A 16,334-nucleotide genomic window follows, 5' to 3' on the forward strand; every position below is an offset into this window, starting at 1 on the left:
TAAATGGATTGAAGTTACTGAAGGTTTAACTACAAAGTTATTGGATGTTCAAGTAAAAGAGCCTTTAAATGACTCCCCCAAGGTCTCCCTCAATATCACAAATAATTCTTGAATATTAATAATTTTCTTCAGAAACCCAGAAAAGAAAAATCATAGAACCAATGACATGGATCTACAGAAAACTGGAATTCACTGTGGGCAGTAAGGTAAAGGACACTGTAACTTTGGAGAATCTAACTTGCTTCAGATAGAAAGTACAGCATCGAAAACATGATCTGCCCCCTGGAATTTACTGCAGGTGGTGAAGTAAGGAACATTGTGTATGCCTTTGGGAATACAACTTATTACAAGAAGAAACTATAACCTCAGGTAACTCCCCTTGCCCGCACACGGTTACCTGTATGAGCTCATCTGTTGTCCCCCTTCTTTCTCTGCCGCAGTCACGGTGGCCTCTCCTCGCCTTCAGCGAACACTCCTGCCTCGGGAAGGTGCAGTCGCCGTCGCCTCTGTTCTTAATGTCCTTCCCCCAGAAGCCTGGGTAGCTTGTCTCCTCACTTCCTTTCAGGCTTCTACCAGATCTGCCCAGTTCAATGTGGCCTTTCTTCCCTGGTTACACAAAATAGGTGCACGTCTCCAACACACACACGCACACACACGCACACACACATACTCTATTTGTCTTCTCGGCTTTATTTTTCTTTTGGCATGTTCAACTCTATCACTGTAAATATTTTATCTGTCATCTATCACCTATCTATCTATCTATCTATCTATCTATCTATCTATCTATCTATCTATCTATCTATCTATCATCTATCTATCTATCATCTATCATCTATCTATCATCATCTATCATCTATCTATCTATCTATCTATCTATCTATCTATCTATCTATCAATCATCTATCTATCTATCATCTATCTATCTATATCATCTATCTATCATCTATCTATCTATCTATCTATCTATCTATCTATCTATCTATCATCTATCTATCTATTTATCTATCATCTATCTATCTGTCTGTCTGTCTATCTATCATCTATCTATCATCTATCTATCTATCTATCTATCTATCTATCTATCTATCTATCTATCTATCATCTATCTATCTATCTATCTATCTATCTATCTATCTATCTATCATCTGTCTATCTATCTATCTATCTATCTATCTATCTATCTATCTATCATCTATCATCTCTCTATCTCTCTATCTCTCTATCTATCTATCATCTATCTATCTATCTATCTATCTATCTATCTATCTATCTATCTATCTATCTATCTATCTATCTATCATCTATCTATCTATCTATCATCTATCTATCAATCTATTATCTATCTATCTATCTATCTATCTATCTATCTATCTATCTATCTATCTATCATCTATCATCTATCTATCTATCATCTATCTCTCTATCATCATCTCTCTATCATCTAATCATCTATCTAGTTATCTGTTCTTTCCCGTTCACCAGATGTAAGCTTTGGAGAATGAAGACTTTTTTTTTCTGGTCTGATCACTGCTTTTTTCCCCAGCACTCAATTGAAAGGGGCATTTGATTACCTAGAGGTTTGCTCTAATCTATATATATTGAAGAAATAGTGTCATAACAGAATATGTTAAACTGAGGGATTTGATATAAAAAAAGAAACCAAATTGACTTTTTATACCCTTATGGTAGGTATTAGGATATAGGTCTAAAAACAATACCCCAAAACAACAAATTATTTTTATTCCCCTTTTTAAAAAGTCATGCTAAGTGATCTGGTACCTTTTTTTCAGGGGGAGGGGCTACTTTCTTCTATGTTGTCTTGGGACCTCAGCTGAAATTGAGGTAGAAATTTTCAGTTTTATATCTTGTTACGTTAGTATTAACATTTTAAAATTCATTCTAATCAATATCGCTGGTGTTAACCTCAGTAAGCTAGTGAAAATGAAGTTTCAGGGACTGTTGCTCCTAATATATTCTGAATTAAATAGGAAAGATGTTCACTTCTGCATGTCTTTTACACTACAGCTTCCTACAAAGGGAGGAGTTCACTTATTTGATGGTTTCTCTGCTTCTCTGTAGATCTGCAGCACAACCAGAAACAGAGTCTGGAAGTCAACCCAGGGTCAGCCTGGGGTATTTTTCATAGCAGTTGGCATTTGTTGAACAATTACCATGTGCCATCTATGGTTTTAATTACTTTATATATAATGACTAGTAAATCGTTACACAAATCCTAGAAGTTAAGAAATATTATTACCCCCTCTCTGAAAAATAGCATTCTGAGAGCCAGAGAGTTAGTCACTTGCTCAAGTTCCAGAGCCAGGAAGTGGTTAGAGCCAAGGTAGACTCCACACTGCAGTGGGAAAGGTACTGTATTACGAGCCAGGGCATCTAGTTCAAATCCTGCTTCAGCATCTCTCCATGCCTGTAGATGCGACTAGATGTTTATAACTTCTCTGAACATCAGGGCCACATCTGTTAGTGAGAGATTTGAGGGTGGGCTAAAAGTAACAACTCAAGTGTATTTAAACCTGACCAGAACCACTTGTTAGATACATAGACTGAGTAACCCAGATACAGTTTTGGGTGGTTTATTAACTAAAATTCAAGACTTTTTTCCTAGAACTCCTACTATTAGTTTCTTAGAGTTGGCATAACAAAGTATCACAAACTGGGTGGAATAAAACAACAGTTTATTTGTCATAGTTTTGGAGGTCAGAAGTCTAAAATCAAGGTGCTGGCAGGGCTGCTCTTCTCTGAAACCTGTAGAGTGGGAATGGGAAACGTCCAGCCCTGCCAAGGCAACTGGAGGCAGGACTCAAAATTCAATAAATCTAGGAGCTTTTTTCATAGCTAATTTTTAAGTTGATAATTTTGTATGACCTGAGAATGATGTTATAAATATCCAAATGGCCCTTGGCAGAAAAGGTGCCCCACCCCTGCTGTAGGGGGTCCTACCTTGTCTCTCCCGGTTCCTGGCAGCCCCAGGCATTCCCAGGCTTGCACCTGCATCACTCCTGTTGTCTGTCTTCACGTGACATTTCTCCTGGATCTCTTCACATCATCCTCCCTCTCTGTGTCCAAATTTCCCCAAATTTTATTAGGACACCAGTCATACTGGATTAGGGCCTACCATAATTATTTTAACTTTATTACCTCTATAAATACCCTGTTTCCCAATAAGGTTACATTCTGAGGTACTGGTGGTTATAACTTTTGGGGAAACACAATTCTATGTATAATAGTGATTTTATTGACTTGTGTTCTCTTTGGGACCCATGTCAAGATTAAGCTGCTGCAGTCTGTTTAGAGTCTGCCTGCTTTTCCTTAAGGGGATTCTTAACACTAAGTGAGTCTGGATTCCTTATTCAGGTTATTTTCTGTCTAATACTTAAAAACAGGAAATCAAATGGAAAGATATCAAAGACAATTCCAGTAATCCAAATCTTATTTGAGCTTTCCTGAATTCATGAATTCCCCCAAGCCTACTCCAAATTCAGAGTAATATTTAATTTCCCTGCCTACGTAAAGTGAAACTATGTGATTGTCTAGATAAATAAAAGTGCCTTTGAGTGTGTAATGTTAAGTTCTATTAGTCGAGGTCCTAACTGAAAACAGATGACACACTCAGATTAAGATAATTCAAGGATTTAATAAAGGGTAATTTGCAGAGGTGTGGGTTTGGTGTCCTGGGCCAACAACAATAGAGCCCTTACCATCCCTAGATCCGAAGGAAAGAGTAGCAATAACCTTTAATTGTGGGACACAGGAGGGAGCAAGGAAAATAGATACCCTAACCTCACTCTCCATGTTCTTTAACTCCTGCTGTGTCTCTCCATTAGCCAAATCTAATTGTAATCCACAGTGAAAGAGAGCCCTTTGGTATAGTTCATACATGTCAGGCTTGCAAGGGTGGAGAGCAGATGTGAAAAGCATGGGAAGAGGTCCAGCACAACCTTTTGCACCTCAGTATCCACTTTTTTTCCTTCCTCTGGTTGAAACTCAGTGAGGGACATACAAGAAATTCCAAATTTCTAATAAGTTACCTTATTAGAAATGACGCCATTATGGTCATACTCCTTCCTAAAACATTAGCTGCCACTGATGCTCTTCATATAAGACAGCAAGAAGAAAAAAAGGAAGGGTAAGAGTGTTAGGGAGACAATTTAGTGACATGAAATACAGCTGCTGAAGTCCCTGATTCTGTAGCTGGTCACACTGCTAATCCTAGGCAGTGTTTCTGCCACCATGCTCCCCTTGGGTCTGCTACGTCTTCAGCTGGATGATGTTTTTTTCCCAGTTGGTGACCCAGTTCTCCATTCCTGTAGGATCTCAGTCCTCAGTGGTCTTATTTTTGTGAGATCACTGCAGTTGCTCATCGACTGCTACTACTGGACAAGGAGAGGCCTGGAGGCGACGCAGTGAATTCCTGGGTTTCACACAGAGTCCTCTACTGTGCGGCAGCACCCCGATTTCCTCCTAGTCAGGGTCAATAATCTTGGCCAGGATAGAGACCTGCTTCTCAGACTGCTGATGGGGTGCCGTGAGGAACCCCAAATGACCCGGGGATATTCCCTTGCCATTTTATTTCACATACCTCTCTTTCCTAATAGAATCACTCCTCTGTGGACCCAAGAGCTTCCTTGCAAACACATCAAACCCCCACATTCTTCGTGAGCATTATTAGATGTAATTGTGAGAGGAGTTACTCCTACCTCCACCCTTGTTCCCAGACCCATTCATTCGGGTAACGAGGGAGATAGCACTAAATATTATCTCATCAGAATGCAAAGAAGCTGCTGCTTGTAATTTTGCTATTTTCTGATATAAAGTTTAATAAAGAGGTTCTTTAAATTTGTTTAGCATACTATATGTACTTTTCTTTTGTTTTTGCAGTTATATGAATAATTCTTTTTTCCCCTGTTCATTCATTCTTGATTTGGTATAGAGCTACTTACACCTATAGTCTCTCTAATAGTACTCGTTACTTAGGCATTAGTAACTTAAGTGGTGTGAGAAAATGTGGGCTCCTGCCATTATTCCGTTCACTCAGGAAGCTGAGGACCATAGGAGGAAATAGGGGCTTTGGATCTTCCTGTTGGAGCTGCTCAAACAGGATCCAACTTTCCTTTTCTTATCTACCAAAATTCTTGTCTACTGCCCAGCTCTTGTGGGTGAACATCCTGGAATTCTGCTCCTTTGACTATGCGCCAGGCTGTTTGCCCTCTCAGCTTTATAGGGGTACCGTCCCCTCCGACTTGCAGAGCTGGGTGGAGGTTTGGTGTGGTTTGATACCTATGGTCCGTCTGGATCTCTTTAGCTACCTCTGCTTCTCTTTATCTCTACTCGATATATAAGAAAGCTTATGTACTTTGTAGCATTTGTCTTTCAAGCCCAGAACTAACACAGTCCATGCAAGTATATAACCAGGATAAATGCAGACAGCTTCAACTCTACGCATGTGAGACAAATGCTGTATGTCTGTTAGAGGCACAGGTTTTCATGTAAGTTAATGTACAACAGCCATTTTAAAAAGCTCAGTGCTTTGATCTGACTATTCTTGCTGTACTAAGTAGCTTAGAGAGTTTGGCCTCAGTCTGGGACAAGCTTCAAACCACGGCAAACAAGTGACCTTAATTTTGTAGGTAAAAAATAAAATTGTGATCATCCATAAGTAAGTGGAAAACCTATATGATTTCCCAGGGAGGATTCTTAAAATGACATATTCAAATCCTGTCTAATACACTTCACTTTTTTCTTTATGATATTAAGGAACTAGGTATGGCTAAGAAATCATTTCAATAATTCTTAACATCTAACATCTTGGTCTTTAGAGAAACAGTCTATCGTTTCATTATTATTTCAAAATATCTTGTTGGAGCCTGGCAACTCAGATTGAAATAACCGAAGGACTATAAATAAAGTGAAATGATAAACAGCAAAGCATCAAATTCACTGCCATAGAAACTAGTCTTAGATAAGGTCTTATTTAATGTCTTTATTTATAATATATGAGGCAGGAGAAATGGCTTACTAAAATAATTAAGGCAACTGTATTTTGCATCATGGACAAATGTAAAAATTAACTAGCACTGCAGAAGGTCATACTTAGTTTATTTATGATCGTGCTATTCTAAAAGATACAGGAACACTGATACTCCTTTGAAAGATCCTTGGGAAGAGAGAACATGTCAAAGATTCCTCTGCTCCTATTCCTTTAGTGTCCAGTACGATTAGGATAATTTCAAAGCCAGAAAAAACAAAAAACATTTTTTGTGTGTAGTTTTACTATCTGTACCTAAATTTAAGGAACATAATTAATAAATTTATATCTGGTTAGGGCATTATTTGCAGTCTCTTAACTATCTGACTCTGTTATTTATAATAATTTATGATTCCAATTAGACTTATTTTTAATTTCTGAGATCTATTCCTCTAACATTATTTTAGAACCCCTAGAGGCATAACATGCCCTAGAGACTAGACTGATATAGTTCAGGGAATTTTATTTTTATGATTCTCTACCATGTGATTTATCTGCCATTTGACCTTAAAGATACCTTCTTGAAAATAATAATAGGAATTTTACTTTGCACAGGCACTGACTAGATTGATTCCCTATTTTGGCTGTAATTATTGATATTCCTTGTAATTACTTTTTTGGGGAATAAAAAGTTGGGGAACCCAACTCCGTGTTGCCTGGTCCAGTAACCCCTGCCCAGCCCACCCATACCGCCGGGAAACCCAGGCGGCAGTGCTGCTGTGCCCGCTTCTCCCTGAGCCTCGGTTATTGGGGCACCAGCATCTCTGCGGCTGTTAAAAGATTCTTTTGGTGAACTCTCTGATGTGACTTTGTGATCTGTGAGAACTGCCACAGGGTTAGCTAAAATGGATTCATATAGGGAATTAAATTATAAATAAGTGAAATCTCAAAAGTTATAGAAAAACAAATGTTTAACACCAATACTGTATCTCTTGCGGGTATCAGCGCCTACCCTCATTCCCATCCTTACCATGTGAGGGACTTGTTGGTATTTTACTGACGTTTAAAAATTCATATGGATTCTGATGTTTTCAGAATATCATAAAGAGGTAGCTAATGTATTTCCAGTTTGTTATACAGAGGCAGTTTCTCTAAATGGCTTATTTTAACTCAATTTAAAGATCACATCTGTCCAATTATACAACTTTATTGCCCCTGCCCCATACTGACTGGGTGTAATCCATATGGAGGTCTGTGCTCAGATTTCCATATGGCAAGTGGGCCACATGTATCGTGCTCACAGGTTCCTAAATTTATCTTGAGATGTCTTTTTACCAGCTCCTCTCCCCACCCAGTACTGGAGAGGCTAAGGGCTGAGGCCCCCTCAGTTCTCTTCTATCTCCAGGCTAGTTACCCTACCTTAGGAAGGAATTTTTATTACCTTCTTGTATAGCAGTAATTTGCATATCCCATGGTTTATAGTAAAAACCATATACTCATTCCTTTCAGCTTGATATTTGTTGGGGAATTTTGAAATTAGAAAACTTGTTTTCTCTCTTGAGTATATATGCCTCTTGTAATTGAAAGCTTGACTTTTCTGTCATTTTTTTCCCCCTTATAATGGGCTTCATAGTCTATTTTACAATACTTTCTCTTTGTATTCCAACTCTAATAATCTTAATCTTCCTCAAGCAATGGGTGTCTCTTGCTGAACAAAGGGAAAGCCAAACACAAGCAAATGTGAAAAAGTAAAGTACATTATCCAGTGTGTCTCTACTCTGAAATAGGAGGAAAAGCAAGGAATTTGAGGATTTCTGGTTAAAGATAGGGCATGATCACATTGTCTAACATGTGTATAATACTTCCCAAATTATTTTCCAAAGCCCACTAACATAAATGGGTAGAATGATTCTTTTGTTGAGGTATAATTGCTTAGCCAGTCTAACAGGTGTGAAGTGATATCTTATTGTGGTTCTGATTTGTATTTCCTTGGTGATTAGAGATGTAGGGCATCTTTCTGCCCACCAGTTGGCCATATGCATGTCTTCTTCAGAAAAAAGTCTATTCAGATCTGCCCATTTAAAAGTTCAGATGATTTGTTTTTTGCTGTGGAGCTGTATGAGATCTTTATAGACTTCGGATAGCAACCCCTTATCAGATATATGATTTGGAACTATTTTCTCCCATTCTGGAGGCTGCTTTTCCACTTTGTTGATGGTTTCCTTTGCTGTGCAGACGCTTTTTCGGTTGATGTAAGATAAAGGTAGGAAAAAGAGGTAACAACATCAGGAATATTTAAGAAATAAGAGAGTAGACCTGAGAGAGTTGATCTTAAGCCATTCAGGGAAAAACACAGAAAGCACCCTGATTCCCACAGCAGACCCTGCATATACCTTGGAATTGGTACCCAGATGCCCCAGAAAGTGAGGGTGAAGGTGGGGCTAAAACCAAAAGGACTGACTGAAATGAAGGACTTTTAGAGGACCAGTTTCCCCTCCCATTCGGTCCTGCTCATACTCCAACTAAATAGTAAACTGAAGATTTTCCTCTGTAGATATAAAGCATATTTCCCCCTCTCTATAATAAGCCAGGCTTTTCTGCACAGGGCACACATGAGGGAAGAGAGCCAAAGTGAAACAGTCCTCTTTTCCCACTGGGCCCCCAAAGCTTGAGTGATCGGAAAATTATTTTCTGGGATTTCTGACAAGCCTAAGACAAAATATTTAAAGATACTAATACCAGGCTTTCTCTAATGAGAAAGACTAGCCATATATTCTTACATAAAGGCCACAGTTGAACAACTCATGGAATTTCCAGTCAGCTTTTTAGATATGAGCAGAGAACAATTAACAGACACTTGAGGAAATGTTTAATGTGAAAGACAGAGATCAAAACAAACAAAAGTTACAAAAACAGAGACTGATTGGGAAAGTGAAAGCTTTAAAAAATTGATCATTAATATTCTCAGACATAAGAAAAATATTAGATCTTTGAAATAGAGCAAGATGTGATTTTTAAAAATATTCAGGGAATAGCTCTTAGAAATTAATATGTACATATGGAAAATTGAAAAGTGATTCGCATCTTTCACTGTGGGTAAAACAGCAGTTAGTCTCCATGCCCCTCTCCTGCCCCTGCCTGCCTACCTCAGTCACATGCCACAATGTGAAATAGGACTATGCAGTGATGTAGAACTAAATACCCAAAGAAACAGCTCGAAGACTCTATAGACAGTTACCTCTGGGGAGTGGGAAATGGTGGAAAGTAGATCTATAAAGACCAATGGTTTTCATAACAATCCTTTTAGAACAACTTGACACATAAAACTGTATATCATTGATTAAAAACAAACTTAATTTAAAAACAGAAAGAAACAGCATGGGATTGGAAATAAAACTGTTCCAATTACAAGTCTGTTGTTTCCTTATTGTGTGACTTCACCTCTCTGAGCCGCCCTTTCTTTACACGAAAAGTCATGATTAAATGAGATGATATATGTAAAACACTTAATTATAGTAAGTGCTAACCTTAAGTAGGCTTTAGTAAATGGCAGGCATTAAACTTAGCTTTGTATGTTTTCTAAGCCTCTGAGGAGGAAATTTAGGGTGAGTGAGGTTCAATAACTTGTTCAAAGTCACCAACTAAAAAGCATAAAAGCCACATTTGGCTCAGGGAGTCTGAGCTGTGTGCCCAGATTTCACCATCACATCACCTTCTTTCCTGTGGTTCCTTATAGACGGAACCTTATTAATCTTTATTCCAAATATCTAGTACAGTGCCAGACTCATAATGAGCAATTAGTCAATATTTGCACAAATATTATTAGGCTGTGAGTTAAATAGTCCCCCATAATTTAAACATTAGGTTTTTATATGCGCAGGCCATGGGGTTCACCTGTTTTAGTTTACATAATAGAGACTAAAATATCTATAATATGTACTGTCATATACTTCATTTTTTTAAAATAAATGATAGCCCTTCCCAAACTTGTTAGTGTATGCTAAAAATATTTCCTAAAACTCTATGGCATTTCTTCTTCAGTAAATTTCATAATGTTCATCCCCTTTTCTAAGTATATGTGAGTCCTTTAGATGCACACATAACTGTAGAGAACATACAGAAGATGCTGGACACATCATTTTAACTTGTGTTGACTTACGATAAACCAATCAAATAGATATCTTGTGTGAGAAAGTCACTAAAAAGAACCTAAGAGTAGATTGAATAATAAATACTTTGTATAGTATCATGAAGCCTAAATATGAGAGTTTATCTTATAAGTGGAAATGACATGACATAGGACAGGGTGGTAATTATTCTTATCTGGGGCCTGGAGAAACACAGGAGGTAAGTACTGTTCTGACTACCTCATTAGTTCTGGAAATCTAGAAAAAATCAGAAAAGCCAGCAAGAGCTGGCAAAATGATTTATGAGAAAAAATGAAATAAATTAAGCAAGAATCACTTGGATAAATAGTGATGAAGAAACACAGTAATATTAATTATCTGGAAATGAAAACATAAGAAAAATGGGGGAGACAATGAAGAGGAGTAATTATAATGACAGTACATTTGTCTTTTGTTTTTGAATCAATTGCTAGAGAGGGTATGTGGAAACAATAAAGGACATTTTAAAAGAAGCCAAGTTAAATATAATCTCCCTAAAAACCAAAATTCTAGGAAAATATATTAATTTTGCTTATTATTTCTACCTTAAATATTTTACCAACTGGTGGTCAAAATTTTCAATAATCCTTCCGGTTTGCTTTAGCTCACATTCTTTGCCATGTTACTATTCAGTTAAGTTTATAACTAAAAATATTTAGTGAATATTTTCATATGCATGAAGAAAATTTCAGACTCACCATTTAATCTCTGAAGCTTATTGTTAGAAAACAGATTGACAGTGAATTCAGTGAATGTTTTGTTACGTTGTTTTTTTTTAAGAAAAGTTAATGTACCCTATACCTCAAAAGAATATTCCCTAAGTATATTCGTTGTCTTTATCCGTTCTTTTATCTGTGACAAAATACGCCAAAGAATCTGAGTTCTCAGATTTAACTCAACATGCTGTCTTCAGCATTTAGCCCAGTTCTTGGTCCCTAGCAGTGTTCAATAAATATTTTTGAGTAAATGAATGACTTAAATGATTCAGTACTTGACATTCCATCTGCACATTTTTGTCAAGTCAGAAAATAAAGTGTCCTTAAGGTTGAATATGCTTCTCTTTCAGTTGGGTGGGGATCACATGTTTAGTAATAAAACATGGAATCTGAATCTCTCTTTTTCTTTGGAATTAGAAGTTGAGGTGTATATTTTGAGATGAATAGTCAATAATGCTCTTAGTTACTTGACCTATTCTTTCAGGCAGTGGCTCTCTCACACCTGAAGGATAAACTTTAAGAAATACAGATACCCAGGTTGAATCATGCGGAATGGTCTTCTGGGCATGGGGCCATCTTGAGGGCGGGAAGAGGAGGAGAGAGGAGAAGAGTAACACAGGTGGGCCCGGCCGGGCGTGGCTCAGTGGATGAGCATCGACCTAGGATCCAGGAGATCGGGGTTCGATTCCCGGTCAGGGCACATGCCTGGGTTATGGGCTCCATCCCCAGCAGGGGGTGTGCAGGAGGCAGCCGATCAATGACTCTCTCATTGTTGATGTTTCTCTCTCTCTCTCCCTCTCTCTTCCTCTCTCTGAAATTAAAAAAAATAATAATAATAAGGAAGCTTTAAAACAAAACAACAACAAAAAAAGAGTAACACAGATGAAGCTAAAGCAAAGGTGGAACGAGAGACATAGGTGAGAAGCTACCAGTATTCATTTTTGTTCCTAGATATTGCCTTATGCATTTCCATTTGTTGGAAGGGTCATAACTTGATTTCTGGTCACACTTTATGACAATTACGCTGTGCTATGGAGAGTTCCAAAAGCAAAGGGAATAAATGCTATAGGTTCTACAGCAGAAGCTCTGCCCTTTGCCTCCCCCCCCCACCCCCAGCATCTATTTTGTATGCTTATCTCGAGTAATGGGGCTGCTGTAAAGTTACTTGAAATGTACAACATCCTGTCCTGGAGAACAACATACTTAGTAACAAATCCTTTCACATGACAACCTTTCTATTCTTCACTTTCTAACTTGGAAGTTTCTCTCTTACCTGGCTAGTTTTCAAGAGAAAATATGAATGGCATTTTTTCTGTGTGCTTTGCTTACCTGAGAACTTTGTGTGGTTTTCACATATGAATAAGTGATTTGGTAGATATGAAATTTTGAGTAAAACCAAAATTACTGAGGACTCTATAAATTTGCCATTGCCTTTTGGTATTATATATAGCTCAGGAAAGGTCTGAAACTGGCCTGGCTTCCTCTCCAATTCCCCCACACCCCACTTTTTAAATCTGAAAAACAAAGGAAAACACACACATAGGCACACACACAAACACACGTAGACACACTACAAAAAAAGGAAAACATATCCATAATTCACCCCCGAGGTTACTATAGAGACTAAATAGCTATTATAGTAATAACAATAAATAATATATATAACATATATTATACAATAATATATGATACATATTATAGAGGTTAAATAGTATAGTACTGCCTTAGTTAGTTTGGCTCAGTGGCTAGAATGTCGGCCTGAGGACTGCAGGGTCCTGGGTTCGATTCCGACCAAGGAGAGGGAGAGAGAGAGAGAGAAACATCAATGATGAGAGAGTCGTTGACCGGCTGCCTTCTGCACCCCCCACTGGGGATCGAGCCCACAACCCGGGCATGTGCCCTGACCGGGAATCGAACCCCGATCGCCTGGATCCTAGGTCGATGCTCAACCGCTGAGCCCCGCCCGGCCGGGCAGAAACTCCTACTTTGATAACAATAAGCAAGTTAACTCAAGTAAGAGCAAAGTTACACAGATCATTTAAATTCTGTAAATTGACATTGAGTTATGAGCATTTTAGAATTAGAATTTCTTTGCTTTTTTGTGTGTGTACTTATTAATGGCTATTTAAAAAGTAAAACTAAAAATGTTTTCATTGATTCCTACAGATTAGTCTGTTGCAAAAAGTTACTGTAGTCATCATTATTTTTGAAAACCAAATATCAATGAGTAATTTTCAGGTGTAAAAGGATGTTACTAAGTTCCACCTGAGTAGAGAAAAAAAAATTTTTAAAAATCTCTCTGGCAGTAACAGTCACAGGGCTTAAAGTGGAGTCAATCCTATCACTCACTTTTTAATTTTGGAAACTGAGTTAAAAAAAGATTAAATGGCTATAGGTCAGGGGCAAAACTCGGGTACAACCCACTCCCCTACTTTCAACCAATGCTTTTTATTTTATTTTTAAATTAACTTTATTGAGGTGACATTGGTTAATAAGATTATGTAGGTTTCAAGGGTAGATTTCTGTGATACATGATTTGTATATTGCATTGTGTGCCCAACACCCAAAGTGAACTCTTTTGTCACCATCCATTTGGTCCCCTTTACTGTTTAGTATCCCCCTGTCCCCCTTTGCTCTGGTCACCACCACACTGTTGTCTGTGTTGATGAGTTTCAGTTTTATATCCCACAGATAAGTGAAATCATGTAGTTCTTAGCTTTCCTTTTTCTGACTGACATATATACAGCGGAATATTACTCAGCCATAAGAAAAGATGAAATACTGCCGTTTGCAACAAGATGGATGGACCTTGAGAACATCCGATGTGTTTTCATATCATTCTGCCATCCAGTTCCCCTTCCTCTGACTCTGTGGGGCAATAAAGGGGGTTGTGATGAGAAGACTCAGGAAAGTCAGATGTAGGTTTGGAGTTGCTTATCTGCTCTTGCTATTGATAACAGTTTCAGCTGCAACAAAGAAGAACATATATAGAGAGAGATGTCCTAGGAAAAAAAAAAAGGTCAGTTCAATGAACAGCCCAATCAAATTGATTATATGATGATATGTAGACATTCTTTCCCCCAAATAAAAAGCTTAATGGAAGCTTTCTACTTTTCAACTGGTGGTAATGTTGACCTAGAGTCACTGCCTCAGCTCCCCCTGACACAGAACTTACAAGTTTGAAGGAAGTTAGGAGGATGTGTTTTTAATACATTTGGCTTTGGGATTCATGGGATTGTCTAGAAAAAATAAAATCTCTGCATGGTATAACAGGGAATGTGCTCTCTATCCCACTTCTTAATTAAGATAGGAAATGAAAATACTAATGTTTGTGTTTATGCAGTGTTAACACTGTGGCTTCATAGATAAGTATGAGGATATTACTGTTCTTTTTCTCAGAGCAGTAAGATAGTGACAGATAAATTATATTGTTTTTATTCATGTGGAGCTAATGCCTATTTTTTAGCTTATTCATTTCTTCTAAAATATAAATAGATATTAAAACCAGAAAGTCAAAGCTCAGGTGTTATGGCTAAGAATAAATGCTTTGGAATAGGAATGAAATTGTCTGTTATCGTTTTAATTACCACTTTGTTTCTGCTGCATTGACTTAGATTAAATTACTATAGGGAAAATGTCACTTATTTTTCTAAGTGATGTTTTAGGATTAAAAAAATAAGTGTTAGTAAGATCATGAAAAAGTGTTTGGGCAGTAAATTTTCATTTCAGCATAAAGAACAGTTAAAAGTATTTCTTTGGTAATTTTTCCATTTTGCCCAAAATCCCCAAACAGTTTTTTTCAAACTTTCCGACCCAACATTATATGTAGGTGAATTATTCACCTATATAATTTTGTATTGGTATAGTGAGTACCTACACAATAGGCCTATTTGAAGGGTGTTTTATTTGACTGTTCCTAGGTCATTGTGTTCCATTTTACTCATTTAGTAACACATCTCTGTGGGAACCAATTCTGTGGCAGGCATAGTGCTCAGAGCTGAGATTATCATGATGGACAAGAACAAGTTGGTTCCTACTCTCATGGAGAGCACAGTGTGGTAAGGAAAGAAAGACATGACATACCTATAGCTTCAAGTGTCAGGGGAGGTATCTTTAGATTTGATAAGAGATCTAAACGGTGACCAGGAGTTACTCATGCAAAGAAGAGAGAAAACATATTCCTGAAAGAGGACAACATGTATAAAAGACATGTGATGGGAGGGGGCATGGCTAATAAGAGAAACTGAAAGAAGGTCAATGTGGCTAAAATCTTGAGAGAGCTCCAAGAGATAGGGTGAAGCAAAAATATAACAAGGGTAACATGGCAATTCAAAAGGGAGATGGTGTTGGCCTGAGCGAGGTTGATGGTAATAAGGATGAGGAGAAGGAGACTAGAGTTGAATAAGCATTGACAAGATGACCTTGGAAGTGAAAAGGCATGAGTCAAGAATAAAACCCAGGTTAGGCAGCTGGACAGATAGATGGTGGTGTCATTCCCTGAAATTGAAAACCTTGGAAGTTTGAGACACTCATGAGACAGGCAGTTGGAGGTATGAGTCAGAAACACAAGATATATTCAATCAGACCCAGAAACGCAGATTTGACAGCCAACAGCATTTATATTATGTGGCAGATATATTTCACTTGCCCCTTCAGATGCATTTATCACCCTTTTCAGCCCTGTTCTCACTCTAGGGGTCTGTCCTCTATGGGTTAATCAACAGACCATTCTGTCCTTTGACTTCAGATTAGAGTTTACCAATAGGGACCCTCTCAAGAACTGAGAAGGGCCTGAGGTTTTACCCTACTTTTAAGCAAAACAAGTTAGCTCATCACAGAAGCTAGCAGAAGACATGGAGACTCCTGGTCAGATACAAAGGTCTATATATTTACAATAATAGAAATAGCTAGGGTATCAGCATTTTCTTGTGTGTGTTCCTCAAACCCTAATGTCCCAGGGCCATGTGAGGAAGGCCAGGTAACACCTGCACAGGAGAAGCACCTTGAATTTAGGGAACCTGAATCTTTTATAATGGGCAGTAAGCATGCCTGCCCTTGGCTCTTTATCTTCCAAGACTATGTGTTATACTAATGTCCTTGAGAAGATAGTTCAGAACATAGGCAGTTGGTGCCTCTGACCTCAAGATGTGCAGAAATGTGAAAAATCCATGGAGAATTACTCCCAGCAATCTGTGAAAGGCAATAAATGGGAGGAGTGAGAAGAGTGAGGTCAAATGCACCTATTTCCCTCCCTTGAAGATTGCTTAGATCTGGTCATGTCCCTCAATAGAAGGTCACTGCTTCTCTACACAACCCCCTCAAAGTACCTGTTATCACATGCTGTCCTAATTCCTTTGTGTCTAGGAATGGTAATAGTTTCTTATTTGCCATAGCCCCAGGTTACTACACTATCACATGAAGTTCCCTCATATCTTGCCCACTTCTTTGTAAGTAGCTTCTTTTTAT

Source organism: Miniopterus natalensis, chromosome 3 (genome assembly GCF_054644295.1).
Source record: "Miniopterus natalensis isolate mMinNat1 chromosome 3, mMinNat1.hap1, whole genome shotgun sequence".
NCBI classification, from domain to species: Eukaryota; Metazoa; Chordata; class Mammalia; order Chiroptera; family Miniopteridae; genus Miniopterus; species Miniopterus natalensis.